This window comes from Somniosus microcephalus, chromosome 4, assembly GCF_052327205.1.
Source record: "Somniosus microcephalus isolate GS21.2 chromosome 4, FLI_Smic_1.0, whole genome shotgun sequence".
Classification (NCBI taxonomy): Eukaryota; Metazoa; Chordata; class Chondrichthyes; order Squaliformes; family Somniosidae; genus Somniosus; species Somniosus microcephalus.
In genome coordinates, this window is record NC_140990.1 from 266,539,412 (window position 1) to 266,552,411 (window position 13,000).

Below are 13,000 nucleotides of genomic sequence, written 5' to 3' on the forward strand. Positions count from 1 at the left end.
CTGTTTGCTGTCGATGTTCTTGCAATTAGCACTGATGAACATCAGCTACTACCTAGCATATTCTTTCCCTTTCTAAAGGCAGTTCAACTTTAGGAGCCATTCCACTTGCATGTTCACAGACTTCTTTCAGACATCTCAGCTCAGCATTTTCCACACAGGCATCTGCCTGCTATCTGTTCCCCCGCCCCTCACAGGCTCCATTCCAAACATCCCAGACAAGATTTAACTGTTTTAAAATATTATGGTTCAAAACTATGTAAACTAAATTATACTCTTAAGATGAAGCTAACATTTCACAGTTTCAATTAAAACAAAAGCACAGCAATATTACATTAACAAGTCTCGAGGCTCTATCAGGCTTGCTGTAGTATACCTGACTAACCCTTTTCATTTGAGTCTCTGATTTTGACCCAAGGTATCACCCATCAGAGTGACAGTTAATTAGAAAGAGAAAAGGGAGGGAAGATGCCCAAAAAGTCTGCTGTGCGTAGCCTGCAGCTTTGTCATCTCCAGTGCTGCCTGTCCTCCCTCTGCCAATGATGATGGCCACGTCCTCCGTGGTTGTCGAGACTTTGCAGTGTAGTGGGGCATCCTCCTGTTGAAACCAGTTTCTCCTATAACGAGTGACGATGGGTTAGTGTGTGGCCTATTGAATGGGTTTGAAGATGTGTGAGGCAGCTTAGCATGGTGTGTATAATGAGAGGAAGAATCGGCACGTGGCAAGATAGGAAAGTAGTTGCGAGGTCAGTAGAAGGCCGTGAGTGCACCTGTCACCGATCAGCAATACAGAGTCCTGGACGATTTCCTGTTGCCCGCTGCCTCAGTAACGAGCTCTCTACTACCCACCTTTCAAAAGTGCACTTCCCCTTTTTAAGTGCTGGAGGCTGCTTTAAGCAGCAACCGCCCCACTGCATTTCCCACTGTCCCAATTGACGAGATGCCTTTGGGGAGCGCAGTTAGTATATTACCAGTTTGCCTTTTATACTCAAATGAGGCCCGATCATGACAATTGAAGCCTCATGCCAACACCTGGGGTGGCTGAGTGGATACCCCCCCGCCCCACTGCCTGTCCAAGGTATGCTGTATATGAAAATCACCCCTATAGTTTACAATTTTCTTTGTGCCCATTAAAGTGAAGAACATTAATGGGGAATAGACATCTTCTTGTTTCAGTTACCCAGTGTCGGCATCAAGTCCTCCCAGGTAAGGTGTAGCACAGTGAGATACAGCGTAAAGCTCCATCTACTCTACTCCAATATGCCTCAGCCCCAGCTTCAGAAGAACATCCTTTCATTTCCATTTCCAACACCAGCATTCTGTGGCCTCTCAAGGGAGATTGCAAATTGGTGATGAATCGGAGACAATTTAGTGCATAGAAGGAATTGAACTTGGACCCATACATCCAGTAGAGACTATTGTTGACTAGGGTCCCAAGTGCCCTGTTGCTGTGTTATTGGCTTGCACTTCCAGCAACTTATGGTGCAATTTATATTTGATCTAAAGGGTGGAGGAAAAAGTCTAACTAGCTGTGTGCCGCTCCAACAAATACCTTAATTTCAATATTTTTTACGTGTAGAGAGAGGCGTTTCTGAAATCTATTGTCTTTGTGATTGCAAGCTTATTTATTAGGCGAGTGTGTTTGTTTGAGCTTGGAATTTGAACTTTTGCAAGTCTTATTTGAGACTCTAATGCTCATTTGCTAGAAATATAAGGCTACTCTTGTAATTAAAACTATAGGATACAAATGCAGATTGCTGGATCAGATTGTCTGGCACACTTGTGTGCTAAATTGTGGAATGGTAAACTCTGGTGTTCTGCAATGACTTTAACCATCTGGTGATTTTGCAACATTGACTAGCCTATTTGGGACAGAAAGTAAAAAGCCGTGATGGAGAATGAATAAACTGTATTGATTTCTTTGTGGGTTCAATGACGAGACATTTATGAAAGAGAATGTATTTTAATCTAAAGCTTGTTCAACTCTTAACAGCCTTACAGGAGACACCATGCTACTGATCCATCTAGAACGAAACTGAAACTAAACTCAACTGCTTGTCTCTCACATGACCTCTACTGGTCAGGCATAAGTAATCAATACATGCAAACATGCTGGTAAGGCATCATAATCAAACAGGCAAATAACATCACTATTTGCTGATATCATTACATCTCCCTTTCTTAAAACAAAAGTATTTTACTTTTAACTAACAACATGTTTTCTTTGCATTAATCTGCATTTTAACTGTAACACTTAATGAACTTACATTATCATTATCATGATCAAGGTTTTTTAACCTTGCTTTGTGTGTTCACATGAAATATGTAAATACACTAGAACTTGAAGAAAGAATAAGATAACATTACTTCCTTCTATAACAATAGTCCTTAAATTTGCTCAATGAGTCAGGAGGCTTCATGTGTCTTGAGGATTTTCTGATTGATTGTCCTTGAATCTGAGTTGTTGCCTCAGATGATTGATTCTCAGCTGTGTGTTCAGGTTGTTCAACAGTATCAGTCTTTTGACTTGCTGTGGCTGGTCCCATGAGAAGATCTCGACGATTTCTTCTCAGAACAGCACCCTCATCTGTCTGAATGGTGTATGATCTTGGTTGAACTTCACTCAGGACAGTTCCCTTCTGAGTCCATGTGTTTGTTTTGTCTTTGATGAACCTTACTTGGTCACCAGTGTGGAGTTCAGGTAGGTTTTGTGTTCCTCTGTCATAGTAGTACTTTTGCTTTTCTTTCTGTTCTTTGAACTTCCTCACTTTCTCCCCTCTTTTGTTTTCAGGAGGTTCTCCGGGATGGGTAGGTTTGACCTTAGCCGACGTCCCATAAGGAGTTGGGCTGGTGACTTACCACACTCGAGCGGCATTGTGCGGTATACAAGCATGCTCTGGTAGAAGTCAGTTCCACTGTCTTTTGCCTTGTACATCAGTCTTTTCACTGTCTGGACCGATTTTTCCACTAGTCCATTGGACTGTGGATAGTGAGGACTTGACGTTGTGTGGACAAAGTCCCACTCTTTGGCAAAGTGTCGGAAACTTGCATTGTAAAACTGGGGTCCGTTGTCTGTGAAGACCTCGCTTGCCACGCCATGTCTGGAGAATATGGCTTTCATACATCTTATCACAGCATCTGCAGTGATGGTGTACAGTCTACAAACCCCTGGATACAGGGAGTAATAGTCTGTTACTACAAGATAGTCCTTCCCTTGACATACGAATAGGTCAGCGCCTACCTTCTGGTAAAGCCTGTCTGGTGCTGGGTGTGGCTTTAGTGGTTCTACTGGATTGCTTGCTCGATATTTCAGGCATATTGAGCAGTTTGACACCTCATTTGTCACATCTTGGTTGATTCGTGGCCAGTACATCACCTCTCGTGCTCTTTTCTTACACTTTTTCGATTCCCAGATGTCCTCCATGGATCCTTTTTAGCATCTCTTTTCTCGGACTCTTTAGGATAACTATTTTACTTCCTTTGTAGATGATGTCTTCGACCACTGATAGTTCCACCCTGCAGTTCCAGTACTCTGCCATGTCAGGTGAGCAGTCTTGCTTCGTGTTGGGCCATCCATCCAAGATGCTTTTCCTCAGTCGTCTCATTGTTTCATCTTTGTTTGTCTCGGTCTTTATGAGCTCCATTTTTGCATCTGCTATGGGCAGTGCACTTGTGATCATGTCCACGTAGGCGTTCACTTTTTCATCCATTGTGGTGTTTGCGGGCTCACTTGGGTCTACAGCTCTGGACAGCGTGTCTGCTGTATACATCAGCTTACCCGGTGTGTACGCAACATTCAGTGTATAGCGTTGCAGCCTGATCATCATTCTTTGTATTCTAAGCGGACAGCTATTTAGTGGCTTTTGGAACAATGCAATCAAGGGCTTATGGTCAGTCTCTACACTGATTGCTTGTCCTGCCACAAACTGGTGAAATCTTTCACGGGCGTATGTGATGCTGAGCAGCTCCTTTTCTATTTGAGTATATCGCGTCTCCGCGTCTGTCATTGAGCGCGATGCATATGCAATAGGTTGCCAGTAGTCATATTTTTGCAGAAGAACGGCACCGAGCCCACTCTGTGATGCATCTGATGATATTTTGATGGGTCTCGCTGGGTCATAAAACCTCAGAACTGGTTCCTCTGTGAGCAGTTTCTTTAGATCGCTCCATGACTTCTCATGCTCATGATTCCATTCCCATTCTATGTTCTTTTCAGTTAGTCGTCTCAGTGGCGCCATCTTTTCTGAGCGGTTGGATATGAATTTACCCATGTAGTTGATCATTCCATTAAACCTCTGCATGTCCTTTTTGCATTGTGGCTTTGGCATATTCTCAATGGTGGACACCTTTCTGGGATCTGGCCTGATGCCCTCACTGCTAAGGATATCTCCCACGAATGTCAGTTCTGTCACCCCGAGCTGGCATTTCTCTCTCTTCAGCTTCAGGTTTGTTTTCCTTGTTGCTTCCAGCACTTTTTTCAGTCTCTCGTCATGCTCAGTTCTCGTGGTTCCCCATACTATGATGTCATCCATTGATGCATCAACTCCCTCCAGATGCTCATCGATCATATGGATTGTTTTGTGATGCACTTCAGGAGCTGAGGCAATGCCAAATGGAAACCTTAGGAATCTGTATCTGCCAAATGGACTGTTGAACGTGCACAGTCTTGAACTTGCTTCGTCCAATCTCATCTGCCAAAATCCTGATGATGCATCTAACTTGCTGAAATACTTTGCATTTGCAAACTGTGCCATGATTTCCTCACGTGTAGGAAGCTTGAAGTGCTCTCTCTTTATTGCTCTGTTTAGATATCTTGGATCCAGGCAAATTCTGAGCTTTCCATTCTTTTTGTCCACAACGACGAGGGAACTCACCCACTCAGTTGGCTCATCTATCTTCTGAATCACGTTCAGGCTTTCCATCCTGTCCAACTCTGCCTTCAGTTGCTTTTGAAGAGCAAACGGAACTTTTCTGCATGGATGTATGACCGTTGACATACTTTTATCTACTTTGATCGTGTGTTCTCCTGGCAGGCAGCCTAGACCCTTAAATAGGTCGTTGTACTCTTTCATGAGTTCATCATAGACTGTCTCTTCTTCGCTCTCTTTACCAGGTTCAGTCTCTCACAGGCTTTTAAACCTAGTATGGCTTGCACATCCTTCGGCACCACGATTAATGCTAGCGTGTGCTCTCTGTCCTTGTGTGTTACTTTGACAATGCATCTTCCTTTCACTGGTATATCAGTACCTGAGTATCCTGTCACTTTCACTTTTATTCCATGTATCTTTGGTCTGGGTCTAATTTTCTTAAAATCAGTCTCTGATATCACATTAACTTGTGCTCCAGTATCCAATTTAAATGGAATATGTATGTCATTCACTTTTAGTGTCAACATCCAGTCTCTCTTTTTTGTTTTCAGACACAACATCCACATTGAACTCCTCTATCCCGCTTTCATCTACTGCATGGACCTTGCTTTGTTGCGCTTGGTTCTTACAGCAACGGGCATAATGGTTGTTTTTGTTGCAACTATTGCATGTTTTACCATATGCTGGACACTTTCTTGGTGGATGCTGTGTACCGCATCGACTACATGACTTTCGATTGTCCCTTTCATTTTCGTTCGCTGGCCACGCCTCTTTTTTCACATTGGCGCTCTTTTTGTTAGAACGGATACAAACCGTTTTTCTCACTGCATCCACGTTGCAGCTACTGTCACTGAACAGCTCTTTTGCCTGCGACTTCACAGTCTCTGTAGCCCTACACAGTGCTATGGCTTTTCCCAGGTCTAGATCTTGCTCTCTTAGCAGTCTTTCCCTTAGACCATTATCTGGAATACCACACACCAGTCTGTCTTTTATCAGCGAGTCTGTCAGTCCCCCAAATTCACATGTTTTGCTTCGGTTTCTCAGTTCAGTCACATACTGATCAATAGTCTCTCCGGTTTTCTGTACACGTGAAAAATCTGTGCCTCTCAAACGTCACGTTACGTTTAGATATACAGTAGGCCTAAAACTGTTCCATTATTTTATCTAGCTTCATTTTGTCTCCATCAGCAGCGAATGTGAAGTTATTATACACCTCCAGCGCTTCATCACCCACGAAATGTAAGAACAGTGACGCTTTCATTTTATCACCTTTCTCGTCAGCTCCGATTGCTGATAAATACAACCCCAAACGTTGTTTGAACCTCCTCCAATTTTCAGCCACATTACCTGTCAACTGAAGCGTCGCCGGTGGGAGTAAACCTTCCATTTTTCACTTCGTTAGCTATTCTCCAATGGTAAGTAACGATGTTCTCTTTTGGCTTGCTAATCTGTGGAGAGCTGATTTAACTTCAGATTTTTCCTCTTCATCTCTTTCAGTCACTTCTGACACCATGTATTGATTTCTTTGTGGGTTCAATGATGAGACATTTATGAAAGAGAATGTATTTTAATCTAAAGCTTGTTCAACTCTTAACAGCCTTACAGGAGACACCATGCTAGTGATCCATCTAGAACGAAACTGAAACTAAACTCAACTGCTTGTCTCTCATGACCTCTGCTGGTCAGGCATAAGTAATCAATACATGCAAACATGCTGGTAAGGCATCATAATCAAACAGGCAAATAACATCACTTTGCTGATATCATTACATAAACTTTTTCATAATTGGTGCATAATAGCATCAGGGTCAGAAGCAAATAATCTCCTAATTTGTTTGAAGAGTGCCATATAGATGAAAGGGCTTGAAAGAGGGGCAGAAAATAACTGCAAAATGAACTTTTAAATTAGCGTTGCTCTCACTTCAGCTAAAAATTATATTCTAAAAACTTGGTGGTTTAGACCTTAGTTTTTGGCTTGGAAGATGGTGTGTCACTGGTTATTTTTCTTTGGCTCCATTTTAGTTGGTTTTAGCAAAACTTGGAAGAAAATTTTTGTGACTGAAATATTGTACGAATAGCTACACCTGTGATTGCCGTAAGCTTTATGGTAATTAATGCTGTGCGTTCAGTTCTCTGTACTTATATTTGGAAATATTTCTATTGGCACAAAAATGTAGAAGTGGAATTCATACCCATGGATTTTAAAAATGATTAGTGAACCACTGTGACTCTTCTGGATAGTGCAGAACCGGGAGCATAGTGTCTGATGTTTACCAGTCGCATTGCAAACTAAATGTGATGCTGGTTTACCCATTGTTATGATGCAGCAAATGTACTGAAGGAATATACCACATGACTGACAAATATGACACCACAGATATATCTAATGCTACTTACCTACCATTTTATTTTTTAGTAAGATGCAAGTAACTTCTCACCATAAAAATGTTGTTCCAGTTATTTACATTGGAATTTTTTTGTTCCATCTACCATGGTAGATTTGATTATTTACTTTCAGATACTTAAGATGTCCAGCCAAATCCGATGGTGAGCAACCAGGCCAATTGTGTGCCGGGTATACTCGAGCTTTCAGCCCTGAAACTTGATGCAAAGCTGGAAATGTGCAGGTGAAGGAAGTAGAGATGGAGGAACTTGTTTGGGGGAAGGCAAGGGAGCTGTTGAGCAGGTCTACAGCAGCAGTGGTTTTAAGGTGGGGGGCGGAAGATGGGACATTGCGAGGGTGTTAGAAAGAGAACTAAGGATCATTTGTTTTTCCCCTGGGAATGGAAGATAATAGAGGGTTAGAGAATAGCAGGAAGATGTGGGCATTCAGAGATGGCCTTGCCAGTGATAGAAACGTCAGAGGTAGCAAGGCCTCGTGATGACAAAACCGGCAGGGGAGAATTTGATGTTCAGGGTGAAACTTTGTATTTTGCACACGTAGTATTTATAAATGTTCGATAAGGTGGTGTCCAAGCTGAAGAGCTAGAAAGATGAATCTTAGCCTATCAGAGCCACAAGATTTAAATATATAGTACGAGCATGCCTACTTATATTCCCATTGTAATTACAATTAGTGCAGGAAGATCATGCAAAAATATTTTAAGCTTAGTGCAATAATATGACTTTTAGCATGTTTTGTTTTCAACTGTTGTCTTGAAATCTGGTTTGTTCTCGTGCTCCTCTGTTGTGTCCCTCTTTCTGTGTCTATGTTTGCATGTATGTTTCTCTCGTGTACACTGCGTCTCGTATTCTCCCTTGCGCTCATTTAGTTACCCTCACTCCTTGCTCACTGCTCACTTCCTCTCCAGCACCCCTCCTGCTCTTCCTTACTCGCTCCCCCCTCTCTCTACTCCCTCTCACGACATCACTAAGTGGAAAAGTTATTGAAATGTTCTTGGTTTCAATCCTGCTAATAGTATGGGATGTGATATTGTAAACTGCTATGATTCAGAGCAGAAATTTAAGAAACTAAAAGAATCCAGATAGCACTTCTGGGGGAAATGGTTATCCAGCGCGGCGACACATGGTAATTGTGGTTAGAAAGCAACACTGTAACTAACTGCAAAGGTTTACCTGTTGATGTGGGGGGACTGATTTCTGGAGCTAGTTTCAGGTGATTTAGGAATTTGGCTACTTCATCAGAAGAGTAAAACTTTGAGTAGCAGGTACATGGGCTGAACATTTTATGGCCTTGCCAGCATAAGTAAACTGTTGCATGGGTGGAAGACCAGATGCCTCAAGCTGTCCCATGGACACACTGCTCAGCAATGTTGTGTATGTAATATGTGTGCTACTTTAAACCTATGGACAGGACTGCACTACTTGTAGGGCGTAGTGATACGCAGTACCACGCCTGGCCATAGGGGTATAAATAGTACTGTGAGTACTGATCTCCCCTCAGTTCCCGCCTGTGGGCATGAAGTAAAGACCTACGTATAGTCCCTACCTCCAACCAGGAAAGACCTGTTTTTATTGTTACTCATTAGTCTGTGTCTTAATTAACTAAATAATTCACAGACTTAACAAGCATGTCAGCTGTCAAACCTGTCCATCTCCGACTCTTCCCTTCCCTTCCTCGACTTCTCCGTCTCCATGGGATAGGTTATTGACAAACATTCACTACAAGCCCACTGACTCCCACAGCTACCTGGACTACACTTCCTCCCACTCCGTCTCCTGTAAGGACCCTCTTCCATTCTCCCAGTTTCTCCATCTCCGCCGCATCTGCTCCGACGATGCCACCTTCCATACCAGTGCTTCCGACATGTCTTCCTTTTTCCTCAACCGAGGATTCCCCTCTACCGTGGTTGACACTGCCCTCGACCGTGTCCGTTCTATCTCCTGCACTTCTGCCCTCACCCCTGCCCCTCCCTTGTGGAAAAACAAGAGAGTTCCCCTTGTCCTCACCTTTCACCCCACCAGCCTCCACATTCAACGGATCATCTTCCGCCACCTCCAGCGTGATCCCACCACCAAACACATCTTCCCCTCGCCTCCCCTTTTCGGCATTCCGTAGGGACCGTTCCCTCCGCGACACCTTAGTCCACTCCTCTACCACCCCCAGCACCCCTACCCCTTCGCCCGGCACCTTCCCATGCAAGCGCAGGAGATGCAACACATGCCCTTATATCTCCACCCCCCCCCCCCCCCCACACTGTCCAGTGCCCCAGACACCCCTTCCAGGTGAAACAGCGATTTACTTGTACTTCCTGCAATTTAATATACTGTATTCGCTGCTCACGATGTGGTCTCCTCTACATTGGGGAGACCAAACGCAGATTGGGTGACCGCTTTGCGGAACACCTCCGTTCAGTCCGTAAGGCGGACCCCGATCTTCCGGTCGCCTGTCACTTTAATTCACCGCTCCACTCCCACTCAGACCTCACCGTCCTTGGCCTCTTACATTGTTCCACGTAAGTTCGAGGAACAGCACCTCATCTTTCGATTCGGCACTCTACAGCCCTCTGGACTCAACATCGAGTTCACAATTTCAGATCATAACCGTGGCCCCTATCACATATATATATATTTTCTTTTTTTTAATCCACACTTTGTGCCTTTTTTCTTCCCTCCCACATGGCAGCTGTCCTTCATTCTGCCAGCGCAATTCACACCTCATCTAGAGCCATCCTTTGTTCCTTAACCTGTCCCTTTACCACCTCCTCTTGCCTTGTATATTTCTTAATCTCTCCTGCTTGTATATTTCTTAATCTCTCCTGCTTTCTATCCTATCACTGACCTTCCCTTTTGTTCTTTCATCCCCATTCCCTTTTCCCAGCCCCCAGACTTGCTTTCCATTTTCTGCTTTTTTTCCAGTTCTGACGAAAGGTCTTCGACCTGTAACGTTAACTCTGTTTCTCTCTCCACGGATGCTGCCTGGTCTGCAGAGTTTTTCCAGCGTTTTCTGTTGTTATTTCCAGCATCCGCAGTATTTTGCTACCGTATTACTGTTCTAGGTGAGGTTGGACTCCTTGCCTTCGCGCAGTCACTGTGAATGGGATGCACGTAAGGGGGTTGTGTGACACACTCTACCATGCTTTCACCCTCCCCTTTTCACTCCCTCGCTTCCTCCCTCCCCCACGTCTTCCCCCCTCGCTCCCTCCCTCCCCCTACAATGAAATGTACTTTGTGTTGTATTAATCAGGGTTGAACTGCTGTTCATTAAATGATCGGATTTTAAAACCAAAATCGTGAAAAGATTGATGACTAGTTCAGATCAAAAGGTTTCCCTGGAATGCCACAGATTTTTTTATTCCGTTGCATGCAAAACCAGTTTTGTACTGATGCGGTCAACATTAATTTTTGTCTGTTATTAATGGTAATGCTGTAGCTATCACTGCAATGGTCCAAGTCCACAGTCTGCTGTGATGGTTGACCAAATGTATTAATCTCAACAACTTTTTGAGCTCATTTGGCACACTACCAAATATCCATTTTACAGAATGTACATTTATTTTTCTGATTTGTTTTGTTTCTCTTTGATTAAGATGGCACGAACACAATTATGAGGGTGTAGTTTTCCAATGAGGGGAGGATAAAATAGAATTTTGTTGGCGTTCAAAAGCAAAGTATTAATATATTAATATAAAGTATACATTTTAGCTTCTTGGTGGAATGTTGTAAGGGAACTTTATGAAGCACAGTGATTACAGAACATCTGGTAGTTTCATGACTAACTTTTGGAGTGCTGTTGCATGTAAATAAATTGCATCCTGAACATATCAATCAATATCCTTGCGGGGAGGTTTGCTAGCACTGCTGGGGAGGGTTTAAACTAACTTGGCAGGGGGTTGGGGTACAGAGTGGAGCTATAGTAGGGGGTGATTTACAGCCAAATACAGAGGGAAAAACAAGTCAGCTGGGAAGGCAGAGCAAATATGTGAAGGCAAAAGAGAATATGGCAGGGCTGGAAGGCATTTATTTTAATGCAAGGAGTCTTGCAAATAAGGTGGATGAACTGAAGTTGTTGAACACATGGGAGTACGATATTGTTGCTATCACGGAGACATGGTTGAGGGAGGGTCAGGACTGGCAGCTCAATATTCCGGGGTATAGAATCTTCAGGCGAGACAGAGGGGGGTGTAAAAGGGGAGGGGGTGTTGCAATATTAATTAAGGAGTCAATTACTGCTGTAAGGAGGATGATATATTAGCGGGTTCCTCTAATGATGCCATATGGGTAGAACTTAAAAACAAAAAGGGGGCAAGCACTTTGCTGGGAGTGTACTATAGGCCCCCAAACAGTCAGGGGGAGATAGAGGAACAGATATGTAGGCAAATCTCAGAAAAGTGCGAAAATAATAGGGTAATAATAGTGGGGATTTCAACTTCCCCAATATAAATTGGGACAGTCAGAGTGTGAAAGGCTTAGAGGGTGCAGAATTCTTAAAGTGCATCCAGGAGAGCTTTTTGAGCCAACATGTAGAAAGTCTACAAGAGAGGGGGCGGTACTGGACCTAATTCTGGGAATGTAGCCGGGCAAGTGGTGGAAGTGTCAGTAGGAGAGCATTTTGGCGACAGTGACCATAATTCGGTGAGATTTAAGGTGGTCATGGAAAAAGACAAAGACGGCCCGGAAATAAGGGTTCTAAATTGGGGGAAGGCCGATTTTAATATGATAAGGCAGGATCTGGCCAAAGTGGACTGGGAGCAGCTGCTTATAGGAAAATCCACATCAAAACAGTGGGAGACTTTCAGAAGGGAAATAGAGAGAGTACAACGCCAACATGTTCCTGTAAAGGTCAAGGGTGGGACCAACAAGCAAAGGGAACCTTGGATGACAAGGGATATACAAAAATGCATTAGAAATAAAAGGGGGGCTTTTGGCAGTTACAAATGACTAAAGACGGAAGAAGCCCTAGAGGAGTATAAAAAGTGCAGGGGCATACTTAAAAAAGAAATTAGGAGGGCGAGGAGGGGCCATGAAATAACACTGGCGAGCAAAATAAAGGAAAATCCTAAGATGTTTTATAAGTATATTAAGGGCAAGAGGATAACCAGGGAAAGGGTAGGGCCCATTAGGGACCAAAGTGGCAATCTGTGTGTAGAGCCAGAGGATGTAGGCGGGGTTTTAAATGAATTTTTTGCATCTGTGTTCACTATGGAGAAAGACGATGCAGACATAGAAATCGGGCAAGGGGACTGTGACATACTTGAACATATTAGCATCGAGAGGGAGGAGGTGCTAGCGGTTTTAGCAGGCAAAAAGTGGATAAATCCCCAGGCCGGACGAGATGTATCCCAGGCTGCTGTGGGAGGCAAAGGAGGAGATTGCAGGGGCTCTGACACAAATTTTCAGAACCTCTCTGGCCACAGGGGATGTACCAGAGGACTGGAGAACAGCTAATGTAGTACCATTATTCAAGAAGGGTAGCAGGGATAAACCGGGGAATTACAGGCCAGTGAGTCTAACATCTGTGGTGGGGAAATTATTGGAAAAAATTCTGAGGGACAAAATTAATCTCCACTTGGAGAGGCAAGGATTAATTGGGGATAGTCAGCATGGCTTTGTCAAGGGTAAATCATGTCTGACAAATCTGATTGAATTTTTCGAGGGGGTGACTACGGGGTGGATGAGGGAAATGCTGTGGATGTGGTTTACATGGACTTCAGTAAAGCTTTTGACAAAGTCCC

The 13,000-nt window shown here is 43.6% G+C and overlaps 1 protein-coding gene across 9 annotated transcripts in view; it reads left to right on the top strand.

Moving 5' to 3' along the window:
* Positions 1 to 13,000, top strand: part of tanc1a (tetratricopeptide repeat, ankyrin repeat and coiled-coil containing 1a) — a 242,169-nt gene that overhangs the window by 45,923 nt on the left and 183,246 nt on the right. Inside the window, exon 1 of one of the 9 annotated variants that reach the window (XM_085986346.1) lies at positions 7,379 to 7,492. The exons of the other annotated variants lie outside the window; for them this stretch is intronic. The gene's annotated coding sequence lies outside the window, so the exon portion shown is untranslated. Of the gene's footprint in view, positions 1 to 7,378; positions 7,493 to 13,000 lie in introns of those variants that run through there. 9 annotated transcript variants of the gene reach the window in all.